This window comes from Eulemur rufifrons, chromosome 6 (genome assembly GCF_041146395.1).
Source record: "Eulemur rufifrons isolate Redbay chromosome 6, OSU_ERuf_1, whole genome shotgun sequence".
Taxonomy (NCBI): Eukaryota; Metazoa; Chordata; class Mammalia; order Primates; family Lemuridae; genus Eulemur; species Eulemur rufifrons.
The window spans coordinates 54,713,666-54,727,716 of NC_090988.1; the positions used below are offsets into that span (position 1 = coordinate 54,713,666).

Genomic DNA, 14,051 nt, shown 5'->3' on the forward strand with positions numbered 1-14,051 from the left:
GCCGCGCGCGGGAAGTGCTGGGATTTGAAGTTCCCTTTCCTTTATGGCCAGGCCAGGGTCCGGAAATAGTGACACCCCTTCTCCCTTCCCAGTGGCCCTCACGCTTCCTTTTCCCGGGTCCTGCAGCGTGCCCTGCGTGCGACAATAGCCGATAGGGGCCAATCAGAGGGCGGTGCGAGGGGGTGGGGCCATAGTTTAAATTCATTGTGCGCTCACAGCACTGGAGCGAGCCCGCGACGAGGTGTGTGATCCGGGGAAGCGGCGAAGCGGGCGAAGCGGGAGCGCGCGGCCAGGTAACCGGCGCGGGCCCGCGGCTGGCGTGTGGTCTAGACGCCCGTAGGGATGCCCAGGCCTAAAGGGGGTGCAGGAGAGGCCGGTGCGAGCGGAAAGCCTCCTTCGTAACAGTTTGAAAGGGGACGATCTATGGGGGTAAGGTTTGTAAGGAGAGGGACATATCCGAGGGGGAGGAGCTGGGGGTCTGAGGGGGAGGGTCTGTTTGGGGGCGTGTCCGTGGATTTACGTCTGAGGATGTTGGGGGTAGGGGGTAGTGCAATTTCCTGACAGCCTTGTAACTGAGGGGTCCTGTAATGGGAAGTCCTCGCCTATTATTATGAACAATAGTAGTAGTAATTATAGTAGTACAGCAGTGAACATTTTCCGAGCACCAGCTACGTTTCTGGCACTGTGCCACACCTTTTATAAGGCTCATGTTTTTAATCGTCTAACAGCCTTATTAAAGATGGGGACCTTGAGGTTTATAGTGTTTAACTTGGCCATGGTTACATAGCTAGTGCGAGGTTGGCTATACTGGGGATTTTGAGCGTTGGGCATAAATGAGGGCGGGGGAGGGGCTTGTGAGGGTGCGCGTTGTGTTGAACTAGTCAATTTATTTTCAGCCTCACTTTTCAAATATGTAAACGATGATCTTACCTGCCTAATATTCTTACTGGGGTTGTTGTGAGGATCAAATCAGGTAAGGTGTTTCATGCAAGCACCTTAGTACAAATTTATGACTACAAATGATGTGACTATGTGAAGGTTGTGGATGGGAAAGAGCCCAACTGGGCTGATGCTTCCTCTTCTGGGAACCTCTTTTGTTCCCTCTGAAGCAGCACTTGTCATCTGGTGTTCTAAGGGTCTCTTCACATGTTTGTCTGCCTTTTTAGATAATGAGAGACTGTTTTTTGTCATTATATCTTGATGGCTATATGGGATTTGAGACATGTCATGACTATTAATTTATATTAATACTTTAGAATGATTTGTTTTCTCGGGCTGAAAAGGTGATAGGAGTCTGGCTTTCCCATCTTCATTTAGTAGCTTTTTAACCTCAGTATTAAGCTAACCTTGCCAGGTGTGGTGGCTCACACCTGTACCTAGCAACTCCAGAGGCTGAAGCAGAAGGATGGCTTGAAGCCAGGAGTTTGAGACCCTCCTGGGAAACATAGCGAGACCCTGTCTCTCAAATTTTTTTTTTTTTTAAGTTAGTTGGGCATGGTGGCACGTGCCTGTAGTCCTAGCTATTTGAGAAGCACAGAATCAGGAGGATTGCTTGAGCCCGGAAGTTCAAGCTTGCAGTGAGCTAGAATGGAGCCGCTGCACTGCAGCCTGGGCAACGGAGCGACATCCCCGTCTCTAAAAAAATTTTTTTTTAAATAAAAATAAATTTAAAAAAATACAAAAAAAAAAAAATAAAGCTAACCTCTTTTCTGGAATGGCACTCCCTCCTGAAAATGAGATTGTATTTACTTGCTTTAATCCCTGCTTTCCTCTCTCTGGTATCTGTTGCCTGGTCTTCTGTTTCCAAAGTTCTGGGTTGTCAAGTGTGTTATTCTGTGGTGGGCAGAACCTTTGATGGTATGCAAGTTGGGGCTCTGTATCTCGTGGAGATCTTTACTGCTGTGAATATGTGGGAACCTGGCGTGAGCATTCAGATCAAGTAAGGTAGCTTTCAGTCAACAAGGATGAGTGTATGTGTTCCCTCCCTCTCTGTTTCTTTTCTTTCTTTTTTTAAATTTTTTTTTCCTGCAATTTCTTCCAGATCCTGATCTCCCTCTCTGTTTCTGTGTGGCATTTTCTCCTTTAGAGGAAAAAGCACATACTTCTCTGTAAAGCTTCCGAAGTACTCTTTTCTTGGCCCATGAAGCAAATGATGACTAATTGTAATGCCTCAATCCAAGTCCAAAGCCAAAAGCTGTACTCCCCAAAAGCTAGAAGATCTTACCTGAAAGCTCATTAAGAAACATTTCTATTTAGAATGTTCTCTTTTACTTGTGGAATATGGAAGTGGGATGAATGCCCTGAACTAAGCCTTGAGTTCTAGAACTTAGGATGGTGGCAAAGCCCTGCCTCAGATTCTGGAACAGAGTTAATCAGGGGCTGTTTTGAAAGCTGTGTCTCATTGATAAAACACTATGGTCAGAAGGTATATTGAGGGTCATTTAATTCAGCCTCTTACACTAAACACATCAAAAGGTGTTGTCTAGACTCAAAATGAGTACTTCCAATAATGAGACAATTCTCAGAATTCATCTCAATGTTGGAACAATTCTAATTAATGATAATTTTTGTTTTGTGCTGTTAGTAATTATTTTGTTTTACCCATATATGTTTACTGTTTGTTTCTTGACCATTCTTTCTTGTACTTTGTTTCTTCCTTTTTTGTTGAAATAGATGTATACATCCTTTAGATGTTTACTTCAGTGGGGGATCTATTAGTGTTAAATACTGTATTAAAAATACTTTATTTCATCGTCAGTTTTGATAGTTTAACTGGGTGGTAGGGTTCCAATTATTTTCTCTCAGCACTTTGAAAATGTTATTTTATTGAAATTCTGGCTTTTTGTTGTTACTCTTGTGAACTATGCTCATTGCTTTTCTGTCATTTGGCTAAGATCAAGTGGAGAACTATGGTCACAATTTAACTATTTTGTTGTAGGTAACCTGTCTTTCTCTCTGGTTATTTTTAAGATCTTCTTTGTTGTTATTTGTGGTCTGTGGTTTTATTACATGGTGTGCATTTAATTTTATTTTTCCTATGGGATATCCAAACTGAGATTTTGTATCTTTCATCAATTTTGTAAAAATTCCCAGTTGCTGCCTCTTTAAATAGTGCCTCTCCCAAGATCTCATATTTAACTGATGTTGGATGTTCTTATTCTGTCTTCCACATCTCTTATTCTTCCTTTCATAATTTACATCTCTATCTTTCTGTATTAACTTCTGGGTAATTTCCTTATATGTACCTCCTAGCGTACAAATTTACTTTTCAGGTAGGTCTAATTTGCTTTTTGAGTTCTTATTTTTATTAGCTAATTTTTCATTTCTTAGAAGAACTATTTGGTTCTTTTCAAATTTCTTTTTTTTTTTTTTTGGAGACAGAGTCTCACTCTGTTGCCTTGGCTAGAGTACAGTAGTATCATCATAACCTCGAGCTCCTGGGCTCAAGCGATCCTCCTGCCTCAGCCTCCTGAGTAGCTGGGACTATAGGCAGGTGCCACCACATCTGGCTAATTTTTTGTCTATTTTTAGTAGAGATGGGGCTTGCTGCTGCTCAGCCTGGCCTCAAACTCCTAACCTCAAGCGATCCTCCCACCTCGGCCTCCCAGAGTGCTAGGATAATAAGCATGAGTCTCTGTGCCTGGCCTCAAATCTGTTTATTTTTTATGGTATCTTGTTTTCAGTTCATTTTGTGTCTATAATAATTTTAAAGAAATTCAATTTATAGCCTCTATCATATTGTTCAGTTATCTGAAGTTTTTAGGGGTATAATCCTACCATTGGTTGTAACTGACACTTCTATTTCCTCAAGTATTTTGTAATTTTGGATTGTGAGCTCATCTTCAGAGGAGCATCATCTATGGTAATCTTATGTGGCCTGGGTTGAGGTCAGTTTTCTAAAGAGCTTTTTTATTTTTTTCAATCAACTTTGTTTAGGTATAATTTATATACCACAAACTTTATTTAAATTAAAAAGAGTTTTAGGCTGGTCCAATGGTAGTGGGTTATCAGAACTTATTAACATTAGTGTCACTAAAGTTGATATATAACCCCCCAATGCTAAATTTGACTGGCTAAAAAAAAAAAAAAGAATTTTGACAGATGTATACACCTGTAAAAAGTGACCACAGTCAAGATCTGAGTATTCCATCATCCCCAAAAGTTTCCTCATGCTTTTTCATCTATCTTTCCTTTCACCCTGGTCCCAGGAACTCTACTGATCTGCTTTCTGTCGTTACATATTAATTTGTGTTTTCTAGAATTTTATATAAATAAAATATTAGAATGTATGTTCTTTTGTACCTGGCTTCTTTCATGTAGCATAATTTATTTGAGATTTATCCATTCAGTTAGTTACATATATCAGTCATTTGTTACTTTCTATTGCCAGGTAGTATTTCATTGTATGGCTATATCATATTTTGTTTAGCATTCACTGTTGATGGAAATTTGGGTCATTTTCAGGTTTTGGGTATTGTAAATAAAGTTGCTGTGAGCATTCATATACAAATCTTTGAGTGCACATGTATTTTCCTTTCTTTTTGTAGTGGCATGGCTGGGTTATATGGTAGATGTATGTTTAACTTTTTAAGAAATTGTCAGTTTTCCAAAGTCATGCCGGTTTATGTTCGTATAAACTGAATGCTCCAGTTGCTTCATATTTTTGTCAACACTTGGTATTGTCAGTCTTTTTAATTTTAGCCACTCTCACAGAGGTATAATAGTATCTTATTATAATTTTAATTCATTCATGTTTTTCTGATAACTGATGATGCTGAACATCTTCTCATGTGTTTATTGGCTGTTTTTATTTCTCCTAGAATAGCTTTGTGTTTACTTCTGCTGGGCACTCAAGGCTTTTCCCAGCCTGGAACCAAAATGCTTGTAATTTTGCTCTGCTTGTAGATTTCTAGGCCATAAATGTTGTATAAAATTAAACTCTAAATCCACTTGTATACATACTTACGGTTTTGAATTCCTAGAAGGTTTTTTCTTCCTACTTCATTAGGTGAGCAGGGCAAACTTCTTTATTTCCCTGTGGACAGATTTTTTTCCTAGTCTGTCTTTTTGCTGGGTACAGACTTGTGGGTCTCAGCCTCTGCAGGGGGATCTCAGTTGCCTTTTCTGGGCTTAAGATCTATCTCCTGGACCTATGAGTGTGTCATAAATTTCCTACACTGCTAGTCCACTATGCCATCAGCTCACTAATCCAGTTTTCATTTCTTTGTTTCTGGTTCCTGGGATTTCCTTTACTTTTCTTGTGAGCTCAATTTATCTATGTGTCAGTTTGGATCCAATCAGTAAAACAGAAACCACACACTAGTTATTTTAATAGAATGAACTCTATAATAAAGGAAACTGCTTTAAACCCTTGTTTGGAGGGCTGAAAAAGCAAAAAGGAAATCTTAAAGTAACTTTGACATAAATACAGCCTTATGCAGCTTTCTCATCTAGGACTGAAAAACGAAGGGAGGAAGGTTTGGGGTTATCAGAACCTAGAAGTCTGGAGGGATCTGGAGGAGCTGTACCCAGATTCTCTGAAGAGAGGGTGTTGCCTGGTGCTGCTGGTTTCTCAGGAGCTCACAGGAGGGGCCTGGAGGAGCCCTGCCCAGCTGATGCTGGTGTCTCTGAGGGGCACAATGAGGCTGGCTCTGGGAGTTTAGAGAGAAACTGGGAGGAACCAAGTGCTGTTGTCAAGCAACAGCAAGCTACAGGAAGGAGGAAGTCCCTTGCAGCCTCCTCCTGCCTTCCGGTTTCCCTTTAGCACCCCCTACTGACAGAACCTAACAGGGAGCCAGCTGGCAAAAGTGAAGTGGAGTTGGTGGAATCCCAGCCCCAGCATCACAAAGCAGATCACAACAGAGTAGGTGTGGAGACTGGCCTCTCGTGTTGTATTCTTGCAGGGTAACATGAGTCTTTCTCCTCATCTGCCTGGCAGGCATGTGTATATTTGAAAAAAGTTTTTTTGTTCTCTTCTGGCTGAACATGGGTAGTTCTTCCCCTACATTTTTTTTTTTTTCTTTCTTTCTTTTTTTTTTTTTTTTTGTTGAGACAGAGTCTCACTTTGTTGCCCAGGCTAGAGTGAGTGCCGTGGCGTCAGCTTAGCTCACAGCAACCTCAGACTCCTCGGCTTAAGTGATCCTACTGCCTCAGCCTCCCGAGTAGCTGGGACTACAGGCATGCGCCACTATGCCCGGCTAATTTTTTCTATATAGATTTTTAGTTGTCCGTATAATGTCTTTCTATTTTTAGTAGAGACGGGGTCTCGCTCTTGCTCAGGCTGGTCTCGAACTCCTGACCTTGAGTGATCCACCCGCCTCGGCATCCCAGAGTGCTAGGGTTACAGGCGTGAGCCACCGCGCCCGGCCCATTTTTTTTTTAAAACCCTTTCTTCATGGAGGATTCCTCACTTGATGACATACTTCTAGACCTTTCACCATGGTCATTGACGCTCTTCCTCTGTATTACTCTTACTTTGCTCTTAAAAGGTGGGGCACAGAGTTGTCTTCTACTAAAGCAACCTGAGACTGCATTAATGTTTTGGGTAGCTCTGGCTGACTTGTGGTTCACTGAGAGTATACTTAGTAATACTTAGTAAGTCTCTCCTCCACCTCCCACCATAGGCAGCTTTATTATTTATTTATTTATTTATTTTAGGCAGCCTTTTTAGTATGAACTGCTCTACCGTTCTGTATTTATTTGTTTGGTTATTTTATTCTAAATACAGGACTTTACACTTAATCCTGTTAACTTGTTTGTTATTTTTGGTAAGGTCAAACTTATTAAGATCTTTTTGCCAGATCAAATCTAAAAACATTACATGTTCTGTCCTTCACAGTTTAATTCCAAAGCTTGAAAAGCAGGTCTTATATGTTTTCATTCTAAGTCTTTGACAAAAATGCTAAACATGGTAGGTTTGAGAAGCAAGCTCCATGTCACAGCACTATAGATCTTACTCCAGTTAATGGAGGTTTTGGGAGAATAGTTTTAACTATTCCTTCCTATGACTGGCAAATTAGAGGAGGAGCCATCTGGAAAGGGCAGAATCTTGGCTGTTACTGAGGGGAGGAGGGAACCAAGTTAAGGGTTGGCCATTAGGTAATCAGTCGCCCTAATAAGGAACCACTTGGCAGAAGTAAAATGATCTGGTGGATGTAGAAGGGAGAGAGGGCACCCTTGCACAGTGTGCTCCTGGGTTGAGGAACTGCTGTTGGCAGCTGTGTGGCCTGCTCTTTCTGTCCTATTTAAGGGCCAGTTTCTTTGAAGCCAGCGCAGGAAATGCCAGTGATTCAGCCTTGCAGATTTCTTCTGCCTTACTGCAGCTGAGGACTGGTTTATCTGGTAACGAGTAAAGACTGCATATATTTCAGGCATATTTATTTGACCACTTGAGTGCCTTCCTGTGACTGGTGAGAGACACTCGTTTTGCAGGCTGTAAAGGTTTTGGTACCCTGTGGCAAGGTGGATGCAGTGTGACCTTAGCACTTGGTCCTCTGTGTGGGCAGCAGCAGCATTCTGCCCTCTAAGTAGGCATTCTTTGAGTATCTATACTTCTGTGATGGCCTCCGTGAGGAGTGAAGTAATAATAGCTTTGATTTCATGCTCTTCTATATTTCCTGTGGTGTTACAGTGTGAGTTTTGGGGAAACCTTTTGTTCCCAAGTTTCCTGCCCGTACCCTTCATGAACTGCAGTAACGTGGACTCTGTCTGGTTGCTAACCTTCAAAACCTAGTTTCCTTAGGCAGTGAGAAAATACCTAATGTGTGCCTATTATATCTGTCACAGAGCTGAGTATATAAAGAAGTATATGATATAGAATTTCCCTCCTCACCAGTTTATTTTGAAAACTTTGCCACATTTGCTCTCTTTCATTTTCTGAACTTTTTGACTGTTAGATGTACACATATTACTTCATCCCTAAATATTTCAGCATTTCCTAAAAACAAGATCTTCTTCCTATATAACCACAGATTAACACCGAGGAAATTTAACACTGATTTAAGACATCCAATGTATAATACTTGTTCAGATTTCTCAAATTTTTCCAACGATGTCTTTTATAGATTTTTTTCTATTCAGGATCCATTGAAGGATCATGCATGCATTTAGTTGCCATGATTTTGTCATGTCTTTAGTCTGCTTTAACCTTGAACAGTTCTTTTTTAATCCTGAATGCCTTTTTGTTTTTCATAGCAATGGAAGCATTCAGGTCAGTTGTTTTGCAGAACATATCTTAATTGAATTTGTATGATTGTTTCCTCCTGATTAGATTCAGGTTTTTGGTAGAAGAACCATGTAGGTTAATATAGTAGTTTGATTAATGAAGCTAACATTAAAACTCATAGAAGCAGTATCTGATTTTGCAAGACCATATAATTTAGCACTTCTGTCGTCTAATCTATAAGCCCTATAGGAATTGAGAGAAAAGGGAATTCAGTAGGAGTTGAAATAACTAGAATGAAATGATTTTGGCAGGTAGACAGGGTTTGGAAGATGGATAGAATTTGAGGCAGTTAGAGTACGATTAGATAAGCTGTGATTTGGGCTCCCTATCCCACTATTAAAGTTATATGTCATGAAAAATGAATTTGAGTGTTCTGTATCTTCCATGCTGTTTGTACTACTGGGAAGCCGAATAGTACAGAGCTCTTGCTTTGACCTCAGGTGTACAGACTATGCTTAGCATTTTGCCACCTGCCTAACCTTGGGGAAGTCTGCTCACTTTCAAGATAGAAAGAGTATTAATAGTATTAATACACCAAGTGCAGTGGTGTTTACAACTAATTGGTCACAACCAGTTACAGATTCCTTTGTTCCTTCTCCACTCCCCACTGCTTCGCTTGACTGCCTTTAAAAAAATAAATTAATTAAAAAGAGTGTTAATGACTGTTTCAAAGGTTATTATGATGTTCACAGTGAAATATTGCATAAATATTTGAATGCCTTTAGGAAGGGGCAGTGCTCCCTAGTTCTGCTGTGTGCGCCATTGGAGTATTCATTTCTGTTACCTGCCTGACACCTGAAGGTGTCTGAATTTATCACTCCTTGGTAACTGAAGGCATGAAAATGAGACGGGGCTTGGCTGATGCAGAAAGAAGTGGGAAGACTGGCTTGATTAGTTCAGAGTATACTCTGTGAAACAGTGGGAAATAAAGTTGAATAAATGACCTGAGTCCATACAGTGGAGGACTTGGAAAATTAAGCCAAAGAATTTAGATATGATGATTTAGGGAGAAGAAAACCGTGCAAGGTTTTTGAGCAAGAGAGAGAGAGACTTGAAAATGAGGATGGTGTGGAGCCTCCTGAGGAAGGACCTTCCTGGTTTAGAGACTGGAATCCTAATAGGCAGGGCCTTCCCAGTGCTGACCAAGTGGGGGTGTGGTTTGGCAGTCTTGCTAAGGGCGGCCAGAATTTCTGCCCCAGTGACTCTTCCTGCTCTGCCACTGACTCACCCCATTGACCTGGCCTGTATGGCTTTCCTTCTGCTTGCCATCTGATCCACAGAACGCTGAGGCTGCCCAGGATGACACGAGGCTGCGCTGACCAACAGTGGGTGGGTTGGGGGAATGAATAAGCATTCCTGTCCCTTTGCCCCTGCCCTGGGTAGAGGCTAATTCTAAGCCAGACTGCCGAGGATCACTGTGTCCCAGCCTGCGGAGGCTGTCCACCTGGAGGTAAGTCAAAATGGTTCCTGCCTGCTCTCTTCTTTTTCATAGGTCAGCTTTTTCCTGAGCAGGATTTCTGCTACTTTCTTTTTCCCTGATCCATGTTCTTCAAAGTAATCATCTTTCAATAACTTGAAGCAGGGGGTGGGCAGACAGGTTTAATAAACATATTTTTGTAACTATGGGGGGGGGGGTCCAGAGATTTTCATTGGGCCCTTGCTCTGAGGTAAATTGCCCAAAATTCTTGTAAGCCAGCCACTAAAAATGGCTTATACTCATCGGGGCCACTGCAGAGAAATCCTGGTCTTAAGCCATTATTTCTCAGCTACTGGGTTTCGGAACCATTCTTGGTGTGCTTGAGTGTCCTGCATTATCCCCCTCCTTTTGACCAGGAGAATGAAAGACGGAAGTGAGGAGCAGGGAAGGGGCAGCTGTATGGATAGATATGTGCTGTGAGTTAGGGTATCTGGTTTCTAGTCCTGACAGTTCCTAACCAGCTTTTTAACCAGGGACAAATTGCCTAACACCAATAGACTGGCTTTTCTCCTATGTAAACAGGTACAGTTTGGGTTATATGATTTTCGAAGATTGTATGATTTTTGAAGGGCCAAAATTAATGATTATATAATGTGTGACTATAAAGTAGTGTAATGGTTTAATTTTTGACACGTGACAGATACTGTACATATCTTGCCCCCTCGATTGCAATTGTGGGACAGTTATAATACAATGTTTGTAAGTTTGTCCCTTTCAAAGTAACTGTGTTCTCAGCCTTTACATTTATTCCGGCGAGGCTGCCAGTGCTCAGAACATTTTTGGCCTCTGACCCAATCTTTTGAGTATCTTCAGAGGTAGCAAACCTTCACTCTTGCTTGGTGGATTCAATTTTTGGAAACACTCAGAAGATACTGTGAGCCAAAGGCAATACCTTTTTTGGTGAAGAATGAGGTGTGACTATAAAAGAGTAAAGTCCTATTTTTTCTGTGCTCACATAGAATAGACTTTAAAGGCAGTTCCCAAATAAGTGTTTCATTAGAATAAGTAAATAGCTTCCTAAGGAGAGTATTTTGATTACAGTTTTCATCTGATTTAATAACATTGGAAATGTATGCTTAAAAAAATGAGTCACCTCCCACAGAAGGTGAATTTGGTTTAAAGAAAAGTCAGTTTATTTTATACTCACTGTGCATATGCTCACTTCCAGGTCAAGGTGACTAGAAAGTGGAGAAAAATTAGCCTTTCTGCTGGTAGTCCTCCCAAATCACAAATGTGTTGAGGTCTGAAGAGGGTTAGAACATGTTGCTGTAGGAAATCGCAGCTGAGGAGCCATTACAGTCCCATCTCCGGAAGACCTGCAGAGTTAAGAGTTGTTCAGGTTGTGACAGCCACTGCTAACCAGCAGGCTAGAACCAATCAGGATGATTCCCAAGTGTTGGGGCTGAAGCAGGTGGTTTGGTAGCCCCAGTCTTTTTTAGGAGAAATGATGTATTGATGTATTAAATCACTTCATTGATTTTGTATTTTATTTATTTTTTGTCAGGAGTGGTGAGTTTGAGAAAAGGTAGGGGTGGGCAGGAGCTCATCTTGAATGCATTCAAATTAGGTTGATTATAGTACCCTGGAATCTGTTCCTGGAGATGGTGATCTTGTTAACTCATCAGTAAAATGAGGTGTTAGGCAGCTTGGTCCAAAGATTCTGTCACTAAGTTAATCATTTGCAATTCTCTTTCTTACTCTAGGCATTGTTTTCCTCATTTTTATATTGAAAGAATTAAGAGATGCTCAGAGTTCTAGATCTGAAAATCAGGTAGGCCTAAGGAGGTTTGAGGTGGGGGAGTATCTATTTGTTCTAAGGTGTTTGGCTATTGGACTAGGGGTAGGAGTAGAATTTCCTTTTTACCTCCTAAATTTTAGTGACTTTCTTCTCTTCTTATAGTCACAGCTGGGTGATCAAACATTAAGTAGCTATTTAATGAGAAACAGGCGCTGGGAGCTTGCTCCTGAAAAACAATCACAGGACATGCTGGTCCTAGGAGAAGTCTTTCCTTGGTAGAGCCTATTGTTTGAAGGAGGTGGGGGTGAATTTCATCTAAATGGACAGTGTGGCTTGTGATTTAGAGGATTGGGAGACTTTGTTCCCTGCTGTTAATTTTAGGCCTTTCTTTAAAGGGATTCTCATAGTGATTGGTGCAGAGGAATTCATTTAGAGAAAAAAACCCATGTAACCACAATTAGAAGTTAAATACCCAAGGAGGGGCAGTTGCTGGAGAGACAAAGTTGCTTTTCAGTACTTAGGTCCTACAGATGACTCCAATGAGAGAATAGGCTGCTTAGTGAGCTCACTAGGTGCTAGGCTGGAATATTCGGGCTACGAACAGAGGAGGATGTGACCTGTAGAATCCATATCTCTTAATCTCCCTATTTCTCTTCTTTGCCTCAGTGCCCTTTAGTTTTAATTAGTATTATGTAAACAGTCAGCTTGCCAATCCTCTTAAAGTGACAGGTCCATGACATTTTCTGCTATTCACTCATGCTAGGTGTATGACTTGAAATTAGAGGAACTGTCCTCTTCGACAATTTGCCTTTGCTGGCTGCCTCACTGAAAGAATTCAGATTAGGGCCAGTTGGCTGTCATTGCGTCAGGCAGCATTATTTAGTACCTACTATGTGCAAACATTGTGCTAGAGTGGAGTTGACAAGTGAATAAGATGGTTTCTGCCTTCCAGGAGTTTAGTCAAGAGAAACATGTGAGTCAGCATGGACTCAAGGAGGGATGAAGTTAAGTATGTGGAGGAACGAGCAATATGGGAACATGTAGAGGAAAGAACAATTGTTCCTGATTTTGCAGGCTATAAAGAGAGCTTGGGGAGGGAGAAGGCTTTGAGTCAGGTTATAAAGGATGAATAGGAGTTCAGGTTTAGAAAATAGAGCATTTCAGGGAGGTCACACCATGGGCAAAGGCACAGAGCCTGAAAAATACCTGGCATGTTTGGGGCAAATTGCCTGAGATAGAAGATATTTTAGAGGAATGAGCTGGAGATGAGATTGGAAAGGAAATTTGAGGGCTGGATCTTGGTAACTTTAAGTCATGCCAAAGGATTTGGATTTTATTCTGCATGGAATTAGCTATTAAATGTTTTTGATATATGGAATAACATGACCCAATCCATGTTACTTTGGTCTTGGTCTTTTTTTTTGTTTTGTTTTGTTTTTAGAGACATGGTCTTGTTCTGTTGCCCAGGCTGGAGTGCAGTGGCATGTAACCTTGAACTCCTGGGCTGTAGCTATCCTCCTGCCTCAGCTTCTCAAAGCTCTGGGATTACAGGAGTGACCTATCACATCCACCGGTCTTGGTCTATTTTTAAGTGTTAGGTTTTAGATTTTAGGGTTGAGAAGGTAAGGTGGTGGTCCTGGTTCTTATAGTACAATATAAAGTTTGCCAGGCATCTCATGTTTGGGGACTTGATTTCTCAGTTATATTTACTAAAGCAACTCTAAAGGCAGGCCGGAAGTGGTCAGAGCTGTGTCCCTTTAAACTGAGCCCCCCACTCCCTCAAGATGGTTTTTTTCCTTAGGCTTATATTAATACATTATGCACAGTCTTCTTGCTAATCGATGGCTTACTACTAAGAATCCTTTGAGGATAACATTGCTCACAAGGGATGGGCTTCTGATTGTAGAGCAGAAACCAAAAACATTTTTTTGAGCATGATTGAAAAATAGTATTTATATACTCATTCTAGGAAATATGAAAAATACAAAACAGTATAAAGGAGAAAACTGAAATCACCCATAATCCCACCATCTGGAGAAAACTACTGTTCTCATGTTATTGTATTTCCTCTCAGTATTTTGTACTTGTAACTATTTCTGTTTTTGCATTTTCCAGATCATACATTACCTATAATTTTATATTCTGATTTTTTCCAATTTCCCATTTTTTTATTATGGTAATTTGTATATACTCTTTGTAGATATTTCTAATGGCTGCATAATAGTCTATCATATAGGATTTTTATAGTGCTTTCAGTTTTTTTTATTTTAAACAATGCAATTTTTTAAAAATCATAAATTTAATATATATAACAAATAAGTCCCCTGCAATTCACTTTTTTTTTTTTTTTTTGAGACAGAGTCTTGCTCTGCTGCCTGGGCTAGAGTGCCGTGATATCAGCCTAGCGCACAGCAACCTCAAACTCCTGGGCTCAAGCAATCCTTCTGCCTCAGCCTCCCGAGTAGCTGGGACTACAGGCATGTGCCACCATGCCCGGCTAATTTTTTCTATATATTTTTAGTTGTCCAGATAATTTCTTTCTATTTTTTAGTAGAGACGGGGGTCTCCCTCTTACTCAGGCTGGTCTCCAACTCCTGACCTCAAGCGATCTG

At 40.9% G+C, this 14,051-nt stretch overlaps 1 protein-coding gene across 4 annotated transcripts in view; it reads left to right on the forward strand.

Annotated features, from left to right (window-relative positions):
• Positions 1 to 255: 255 nt before the first annotated feature.
• Positions 256 to 14,051, forward strand: part of NUMA1 (nuclear mitotic apparatus protein 1) — a 67,632-nt gene continuing 53,836 nt past the window's right edge. For 3 of the 4 annotated variants that reach the window (XM_069471061.1, XM_069471068.1, XM_069471066.1), the window contains exon 1: positions 9,458 to 9,674. The gene's annotated coding sequence lies outside the window, so the exon portion shown is untranslated. Of the gene's footprint in view, positions 294 to 9,457; positions 9,675 to 14,051 lie in introns of those variants that run through there. The other variant, XM_069471063.1, reaches the window with a different exon arrangement.